Raw genomic sequence first — 10,011 nt, 5'->3', positions numbered from 1 at the left:
CGGCCGACCCCGGCACCGTCTGCGCTTACGAGCCGCCCCCCCCCCGCCCGCGCTCCCTCACCCCCGCCCGGCCCCGCGCCCGCCTCCCAGGGCGGCGGCGCTGCCGGGGCGGCTCGCCGGGACCCCGCGGCCCGTCCCGAGAGGGGGGCCGGCGGCGGAGGGGCCGCTCACCCGGGCCGGCCGCGGCGGCAGAGCCTGTCTGGCAGAGCGGCCCTCCCCGCCGGGCGACTGCCCCTGCCGCGCGCCGGAAGCGGAGCGGAGTCCCCGTGGCCGCCGGTGGGGCGGGGCAGGGCAGGCGGGAGTCTCGCGGGGCCCGACGCTTGACGTCACTTCCTCCCGCCGCCGCCGCGTGCCGCTCCGGCTCCGCCGCCATCTTGAGGCAGGGCCGCAGCGCTGGGGTGAGGGCGGCGCGGCGGAGCCCCCTCTCGGGAGCGAGGTGGGGGTATCCGCCGCCGGGTGGGACGGGGCCGGTCCGACCGCGAACGCGCGGGAGAGGCCGCAATGCGCCTCCCGAGGGAGACAGTCCATCAAGCCGCGCTGGCTCGGGAGCGGCTCTCTGCCTCGCCCGGAGGCCGCAGGCGCCGGTGGAGGCACGATGTTCCCCTCCTTCCTAACTGTGCCGCTGAAACGCGGTGTTCCCCGTGGTGTTCTCACCTGCTAGTTAACAGTGACGCGTGTACCGTTGTTTTCTGTATGGTCTCATTGAAACGGATGTGCCCCTAGGGTGAGCGTGCATCTACAGTGCGTGAAGGCACTTCGGAAAGACTAACACTCTTCCAGAGAAGTTTAACTTCTTTATTGCAGGAGTAAAAGGATTGTGGGACAGAGCCCTTTGCAGGCACCTGTGCATCCTGGGGAGCAGCCGGAGGAGCAAGGAGGATCTCGAGGGGTGGCAGGAGCTGCCGTCTGTCTCCTTGCGCGGCCCTGCTGCCAACAGCCCATCAGCTTCTCAAAGTGGAGCAGGTGAATGGGCACAGCAGCTAGTGCCAGCTGAGTTCATGTGTCCCAGTAAGGGAGCGCCGTGCCATGCCCCAGTTGCAGCACAGGGCGATGTTGCTGCGGTGCCACAGAGCTACCAAGGAAGGGCAGATTGCAGGGGCTGGAGCACTGCCACTGATGGGGCTGCCTGGCTAGTTGCTGAGCACATGTGGGACGGTCCTAACCTTGGGGCCATGGCCTGTGCCGACTCCTCCCAGGATGCAGCTGCACTCTCAGAGTTTTGACACTAGCATACTTCACAGTTTTATACCAGACTCTGCAGATGGGGAGCTGTGCTGGTGCAGTTACGCCAGTTGAAGTGCTCATATTGAAGCACTTGAAGTGCTTCAAGTCAGTCTTGTTTAGATGGGGTTTATCTTTCACCAAGAGGAATGCTGGGGCACCAAAGTGGTCCCTACCTCCATTGCGCAGCAGTGAAGCTGATTCAGACCTTCAGCTGAAAAACTTACAGCGGGCTTTCTCAAGGAGGGTAGCTTTTTGAAACATAATTTACGACACATTTTGCTCTCTCCAAACCACTCCCTTAAGGTTCACAAAGTAAATCTCCAGGACTGTATTGTTAAAGGCCTCTGCTTAGCAATTAAATAAATGTTTATAAATCCAGTAAGATTGTTTTCTCAAGTCAGTCTTCTGTTTCTTGTATTTTTAGCATTTCACTAGATCCCCATTACCTTTCCTGGTAGTCTTGAGCTGATGTTATAAGGACAGCTGGGCACCATTCCGTCTTTATTAGTTATCTGTAACATTTTGTGTCTCCCTGGAGAAACTGCCTTACTGTATTTTGCTGATTTTTCTGGGGCTTTGCTTCCACTAGAGGGAAGTGTGCGCAAAGCATGTGCTGATCTCGCTGTTAAACTGCATCACTGCCAGTAAGAACAAGCACAGATTTAAGAATAATTAGAGTGCATTTACTGCAGGTAGAAATAATTGATCAATGCCATTTAAGAACCACTGTTAATAAGCTAGGAAGTAGAATCAGGATGTCATTTGAAAATTAAAAAATAACTAATTTGCTGATGTAGTTACAGCTCAACCACAGCATGAGGTCCCAGTTGTTCCAGCGAGCCTGTAGATTAGAAATTATGGCCAAAGCTGATTCATACCGCCAGAAAGGACTACTAGAAACAGGCAACACTGGCCCAAGGGTAGGGAAGATAAAGGCAATCAAGGATCCCATGGGCATCACACGTCAGACATATTTCAGCTATACATATGCTATGTATTTATTAGGCTGTGTTTTATGAATAACTGCGTATTGATGTGTTGGAGGGTTTTTAAATGGTTGTTAGGGTTTATTTTTAAAAGCTGGGGTGAAGCGCTTGCTAATCTGTATGTAGAATATGTGGCCAGATTAATTTTTTGTATTATAGTGGGTGAGGACTGATTTACTTGTCAAATGAAGAGAAAATTCATGCACATATACATTCAGTTACATCCATCTATGTATGGCCATCTGTCTATCAGCTTATTTTCACTGAGTGGAGACAGCGGTGTGCTTCCTGGTGCATGCAGGCTGCTCGCTGGTTTCGCTTCAGTGCACGTGTTTGGCTGCAGCTTCCTCTTTACTAAGCTCACAACAGGTCATCAGTCGCTGTACTGGACATGGAAATGGGTGTAGAGAAGAGCTGAAGAACAGCGTAAGCAAGGCCAATGAGAAGGGGCTTGCTTTGCTTTCTGTTCTGCTGCAGTATTAAATGTGTTGTCTCTTCCACAGTCTGAAATTTTATGTGTGTGTGTCTAGGCGGGATAGGTGGCCCTTAGGATCCCTGATGAGGTTTGCAGGCCGTGGAAAAGGCTGTTTCTTTCTACTAAGTAATACTAATACTTTTCTACTAAATCAGTAAGACAGTATTTTCCTCACAAATACCACTTCTTTTGTAGTGACCACACCTGTTTAAATTTGCACTGGTTTTAGGTTTGTTCAAATTTTACATTAGTCAGCTGGGAACTCTCCTGTACACTGGCAGCAGGTGAAAAATGAGCAAGACAGCAGTCATGCAAATCACTGTAAAATTTTGTTGCCTTTTTTTTCATATTTTACTAAGAGACACCAAATTGCCTGTCCACAGCAGTGTTTGTAGTACAGTCGAATGCCTCTCTTAGGAGACTTTTTAATAGTTGCATCACAAATGTAAAATACTTTGGAGATCTGAGACAAGAGGGTTGAAAATCTGGACCAGTGGATCCTGTAGCGTCTTTGGTAACTCGGGATGAAATCTCCTGGAATACTGTGGTTTGAATCATTTGATGTTAGTAACCAGAGAAAGAGAAGCATGTGTGAATTATTCTCTCTCTTACAAAGATGCTTTTTTTAAAAATTTGGTTCACTCATTATTGTATCAAATAGCATAATTCAAGGCCTGACTCAGCGTCCCTCTGTCCACGTCTGTGAGCTGTCCTCTTAGATCACAACAGTACATCTGAAAGAAGCACATCTTGGGAAGATGGCAATCTGGAAGGGTCGACACAAAAAATGGCAGTGGTTAAATGCCGGACAGGGCCTGTGATGTGGGTTCAGGGGAGTGAAAAATGCAAAAGGGCAAGAAGGATGCGGTAGGGAGAAATCATGAAGGAATACCAAGGGAGGAAAGTCTGCCTGCGAATCCCAGTATTCACAGCTGTGCTGCAGCTCGTTTACAAAACGGAGATGATGCAGGTGCATTTTTGGGGCCCAAAGAAAGACTGTGGTAAATTGGAAGAGGAATATAAAGACATCCCCTGTAGTCTGGTATTTGATACAGGCGCAACTGTGAAGCTGAATGCATCACAGCGTCCAGTTCTTTACAAAGCTTGACAAGTGACTTTGGTTTTGTTTTTGCTGATAACATTCATAATCCTCAAACCCCAAAAAAGGGAAGTTCCGTCTGCTGAAGACGTGCCAGAGGCTTTAGTTGTACGTACATATGACTGATGGTATCTTTGTTCACTCTTTTTTGCTTGTGTTCTTTGGGTAGTTAATACTACTTGCCAGAGTGTCAGGGTGACATTTTCCTGGTTGTTACAATTTTGATTTAAGCCTGGGGAGAGTAAGGAAAAAGTAAGGCCTGTTTCTGCTTAAATTCTTTTATATCTGCAGTATTCTGAGGGCTCCTGTACAGGGGTTTATTTTGGTTTATTCACTGTAAGCTGAACAGATTACTGATCCTTTTTTTTGGCTCTCTTGTCTGTGTTAAATGATTACATATACTGCATTTAATCTTAAATGTTTATGGATTTTAATTGCGACAACCAAGGCTGCATTTCATCTTCAGTAAGCCTGCTCAGCTGACCATTGCGCTATATTATTTCCATCAGGCTATGTTGCCTGTGGCTCTAATTCTTTCAGGATATTTAATAAGTGCTTAAATGTGTTGCTCAATCAACTCACATATGTTGCTGGATCAACTTGCATATTTAAAGGTTTATATTTAGGCAGGTTTTTAACTACCTGGATGAACTGAAGCCTTTAAAGGGTAGAGTGTGGTCAGCTATTTTATTTCATTACTTTACACTGCAAAGAAACACTGCTCTTTACTATTTCTATATCAAAATGAAAATCTGGAAAGCGTGGCTCAAGTGAAGTAGGATTATTAGACACGCACTGTCACGACAGCACAAAAATTGCCCCTGTTGTTTTGATGGCTGCCTGTTAAGGGAACATTATTTTCTCAATAGGAGAACATAATTTTTGCTTTTTCAGAAACACACAGAAACAGACTTTAAACTTAAATTGCACAGCACTACACTTTAGCCTAGTGTCTTAATATCACAAAGTAAGTTTCAATTTCTAGGGTTGAAGATGTAAAAAAATGAAGAAACGATGAATAGATTATCCTCTGCAACTCACTGGCATACATTTAGATGCAGTGGCCTCTTCCTTCTACAGTATTGGCTTTATCTTGAATAAAGCTGCTGTGTTTCACAGAATAAAGGAAAAACAACGGTCTAAAACTGCAAGCAGAAGCAAACGTAGAGCTACAGATTCCTTAGGCATGCTAAGCAGCAAGGGAGGGTGCTCCATGCTTCTTCTAATCTTTTCAGTCTTACTCATTTCTCATATTCCTGTCCATCAAGAAAAATACAAATCCCTCATTTCTACAGAAGAAAGTTCAAGTGCCAGTAGTCTCCACAGTTATTTGCCAAGTGCCAGCCAAATGATCAATAGCTTTTAAGCTGAAAGGCGTTTGCATAACTAGCTCTTGTTTAGCTGTCTCCTATTTAACTTCTGTTGGAGCTAGGCACCTAGACAGATTTTCAAGATTTGCCACTAACTTTTGGTATTAGTACTTTATCTTTGCTTTCTTGAATGGTTTGGGTTTGAGAAGGTGTTCTGGCTTGGAGGAGGGAAGTCCACCTCCAAATGTGTATATGTGTGTGTGTGTATATATATATATATATGTAAGTATCTCCATATTTGGTGATACAGATTTAGCTAGCTAGGTAGTCTCATCAGCATGTGGGCATTTTAGACTTTAAAAATACAGATATAAATTATTTTTAATGTGGTTGTCATTGGTGTTCATGAGGTGCATGCGTTTTCCTGACAATTCTGCTCATGCCGCTGTTGCCAAATGACTGTCAATATAACTGAGAGGAAATCCTGCTTGAGAAAGCAGCGCTACAAAACTGGAACGAGAGCTAAGACAGGTACTTTGATAAAGGCATAGACAGAAAACTTATGGAAAACATTTTCATTTCAAACAAGAATACACATATGCACAAACTGAACTAATATTAACTGACATCAATAACCAAGGTTTTTTTCCCTTTGTCTAGGAAACTCTTGGATCTGTCTGAGTACCCAGAAAAATGGGTGGATGAACAAAATACGTTCCGTAGTCATCTTTACTGATAAACTTACTATTGTAATATAGCTGATATTTTCTCATTATGAGCCCAGTCTTCTTCTATAATAACTTATAATGAGTGAATTAAAAATGCAGTGTCAGTCGGCAACAATATGTTGTGCAGCAGATGACTGTGTGTTTGTGCCCTCTTGGATGACATGACTTGGTAGGACTTCTGTGCTATACATAGTGCACTTCTGCGTATGCCATGTCTTCAGGCATTTTTGCAGGCGAAAGAAATGTCTGTTTAAAGTCTTATCTTTTAATTAAGCCTTAAGCTGAAAGTAAACTGTAAAAGGCAGTACAGTAGAAAGATGAACATTAATTATTTCGGCAGGTCTTAAATTACATTCCAACAAATCTTATTAGTATATTCTGCATATAAATATTACCTGTAATTCATTCCCCATGTTATCTGCTGCCTTTTTTGGTATTTCCAGAGAAAAATTACATCAGGTGTGTTCAGGTGTGCATTAGTCTTGTAAGAGTGGCAGTTTCAGGAACTTTTGAAGTCTGTCTAGTCAGTTTTTGTTAGGACAGTGAATGATTTTAGGTGTAAGGTATCACGAGTGAAATCAATTAAAACTGTCATAGCTACAGGCTTAGACTTAAGCTTTTAAATCAGGCTTCAGAAAATAAATCAGTTCAGTGCATGTAGTCCCACCTACCAAAGTCTTCATTACAGGGAACCCTCCTAGCGAGGCATGAATTTTGTTTGCTCTTTCCATGAGTTATGTGAACACCAGTGCATGGAATAAAGCCAAAATTCAAAGATACCACAGTAGGTCAGTCTTCAGCCACTCTGATGCTGCTATAGTGCATGCTGTGTTATATTCCTTGGGAAAAAAGTGTTACAGTAAATCCTCCACTGTCTTGCTGTTTTTCTATACTAACAGCTCATATTCAGCCCTCTAGTGATGGATAGACCTTACAACTGGCCAGAGAACTGAAGAGGTCCAGGCAGTACGTGTTTGTTCCGTAGCTTACTCAGTCACATGAGACCTGCCTGCTAATATATGGAAATTTATCTTTTGCATATGTTGCAGGAGCCCAGTTACCAAGTACAGGAAAGTTTTAGCCCTCTTTGTGAAGGTATATGTGTGTGTTTCTCTTTCTTTGGATCCGCTGTCCTGAAGCATCCCTTGCCTCCTCCCGAGGCAGCCCCACGCCTGCTACTCCGTGCCCTGGGCTTGGGTTTCCTGCCTCCCTCACCTTGGTCCAGCCTCCGACCCTGCTCCTGGCTTGAATTCTACATTTGAGCCACCCCTTGACTTTCCAGTTTATTGACAATGCTTCTTAGCCAGGCCATGGGCTTGTTGCAAGCCCAGGGTCAGTTGCTGTGTGCATTAACTTCAACACAGCTCCAAACCCAGTTCAGGCTTGGCACAAATAATTTGGCTTATGCATCCATGCTTGAATCTCCCAATATATGTAATTATGCTCCTGACTGGCTGAGAATTACCTTACTTCTGTTTTCCTTGGCTCTTCTCTTCTTTTGTGCTTTCAGCCTGTGTTCCTCTCATCCACTGTTTTTTCTCTTCCTTTATCCTGTACATGCTTTGAAAAAGGTCTGTCATTAACGCTAACGTTTTGATAGCGCACAGGTCAAAGATCTGTAGCTTTCTGAGGGCCTTTGGTCCCCCTACGGTGCAAATGCAGATCAACACAGTTTATGCCCATCACCCCAGCCATTTAGACAAGGTATTTATTGTTAGAGCAATATTTGTATGGCAGTTTCAACACAGAAGAATGTGTTCACTGTTGTACAGAGGCTCCTCTTGCAAAGTCATTGTCCGTTTCCTGGTAGAGCTGAGAGTACAGTGCCCACTTTTCCTTTATCCTCTAATGGCAAATTCCACTCCAGTTCTCACCCTGCATGAACTGCCTGATGGACCACTGGTGGGCTTTGATGGAGCATGACCTGAGAGTTTACTTTTGCTGATCCCTAGTCACTGATGTGTTCGTCAGGAAGGTTATAAAAGTACTTGAGGCAAGGCATATAGCTCTTCTTGGAGTACTTAATCAAATAAATTCCAAAGATTTATAGAGAATCAGTGTCTGAATCTATCAGGAAAGAGTTTTATTGGCAGAAGAGGATCTGAGCAATGCAGAATTGGTGGCATGGGAATAATAAATACGAGAAGGCAAGAAGTAACATCGTATGTCTAGGGTTAGTGCAGCAACCCAGCTTTTTAACCTTTAATATCTTCTTACTGAATCATAATCTGTATGATTCTCTTCTTTTGTTTGATAACCTTTCAGGTTGTTTATTTCCTGCTACAGCCATTCACCGGAGCATATCCTCTGGAAACAGTGCAGCTGCAGTGTTGCTGCCTTTAAGCTGTCCTTGAAGGCTTACAGGAACAGACCCCCACCACCTCCCCACACACCCCCAGGATGCACTCAACTTGGAGATAAACATGTCCAAGCAGACAGCAAACTGGTCTGAGGACTGTAATGATGGAGTAGGACTGAGTAAAGATGTCCAGCATAACGTTAATAGATATGTAAGTTTCATTTAAAATATTAAATAGTGATGTGGAATGAAGAATGAAAATACATCATTCATATTAACCAGCTGAGTTACTCTTGCTGACAGTATAAAGGCCACGGAGAGTGAGAAAGATCACAGAAGTGAAAAATGTAGATGGCAAATAACAATCCTTTACAAAATAATCCATATGAGGAAGAGTATTTTGATTGTGAAGGACATACTTGGAAGCCAACAATACAGAGAAAGCCACAGTTTAATCATAGCAGGGAGTAAATTGTATCAGGGTATGCATATTTTGTTCAGGCTTAATTCCATGTCTGGTCAGAGCACAGGATGGCCAGGGCATTCCTCTGGCTTATTTACTCATCTGCAGGCATTTTGCAATAATTGATTCAGTCACGGGATCACAGAATTATGTAGGGTGGTGGTCTGGAGGTGATCTGATCCAACACACCCCACCCACCCTACTCCAACCCCAAAGCAGGGTCAACTTAGATCAGATTGCTTATGACCTTGTTCCTTGAGTTTTGAGTATTTCCAAGTCTGTTCCAATGTTTGACCACCCTCATAGTGCAAAAGATCTTCCTAATATCTAACTGGAATTTCCAGTGTCCCAGCTTGTGTCTGTTGCCTCTTGTCCTATTGCTGTGCACCTCCAAGAAGAGTCGAGCTTGTCTTCTCTACATCCTCTGATGTGGACAGCAGTTGTGGACATCAGTAAGATCTCCCCTTAGCCACCTTTTCTCCAGGCTGAACAAACCCAGTTCTCTCGGCTTCACATCATAAGTCATACTTCAGCCCCCCTGACTGTCTTGGTGGTCCTCTCCAGGACTTGCTGCAGTTTGTCACTGTCTTTCCTGTACTGGGGAAGCCCAAAACTGGACGCCATACTCCAGATGAAGTTGTACAAGTACCAGACAGAGGGGTAATAATCATGTCCCTCAAGCTGTTGGCTACACTCACATGTAATACAGCCCAGTATGGACATACTGCCGACTTGCTGTCTGCCAGGACCCTAAGCCCTTGCAAAGCTGCTTTCCACCCTGTTGTCCCCCAGCTTGTGCTGTTGCATGGAGTTGCTCCACCCCAGGTGCAGGACTTTGCCTCTGCCTCTGTTGAACTTCATGAGATTTCTGTCAGCCCATTTCTACAGTCAAATGTGCCCTGAAGAGCAGCCCTGCTTTCCAGTGTACCAGCTGCTCCCTTTTATTTAGCACCAGCAGTGGACTGGATGACCGTGTAATGCACCCTGTCATCCAGGTCAGTGTTAAAGGTACTAAAACAGTATCATCAGCTCCAATATCAACCCCTCAGGAATGCTGTTAGTAAATGGCTGCCAGCTGGAGTTCGTACCACTGCCTATCAGCAGTTTGCAAATCAGCAGGAGAAAAGCAAGTAGAGGCTATAATCTGAGCACATTTGGCCTATAGTCGAATTTTGTGTTGATCTGAGTGTTTTGGAGATCTAACAATGAAGTCTTTCCAGTTTTACTTGTTTGCCTTCTATGTGAAATCAGCAGAAGTCTCTTTCCCTCCCCCAGAATTACTATTATTAACCATCATTTAGAAAGCTGGTAGCAAAATGTTAGGGAACGTACCCAGCACAGATGAGGAAGAAACAGCAATCATACGGAAGCTCCAACCTCCTTTATAGGAAACAGTTTTCCTTCTGAGCCAGAAACAAGAGCACATC

Source organism: Aptenodytes patagonicus, chromosome Z (assembly GCF_965638725.1).
Source record: "Aptenodytes patagonicus chromosome Z, bAptPat1.pri.cur, whole genome shotgun sequence".
Classification (NCBI taxonomy): domain Eukaryota; kingdom Metazoa; phylum Chordata; class Aves; order Sphenisciformes; family Spheniscidae; genus Aptenodytes; species Aptenodytes patagonicus.
This window is presented reverse-complemented; position numbering follows the sequence as displayed.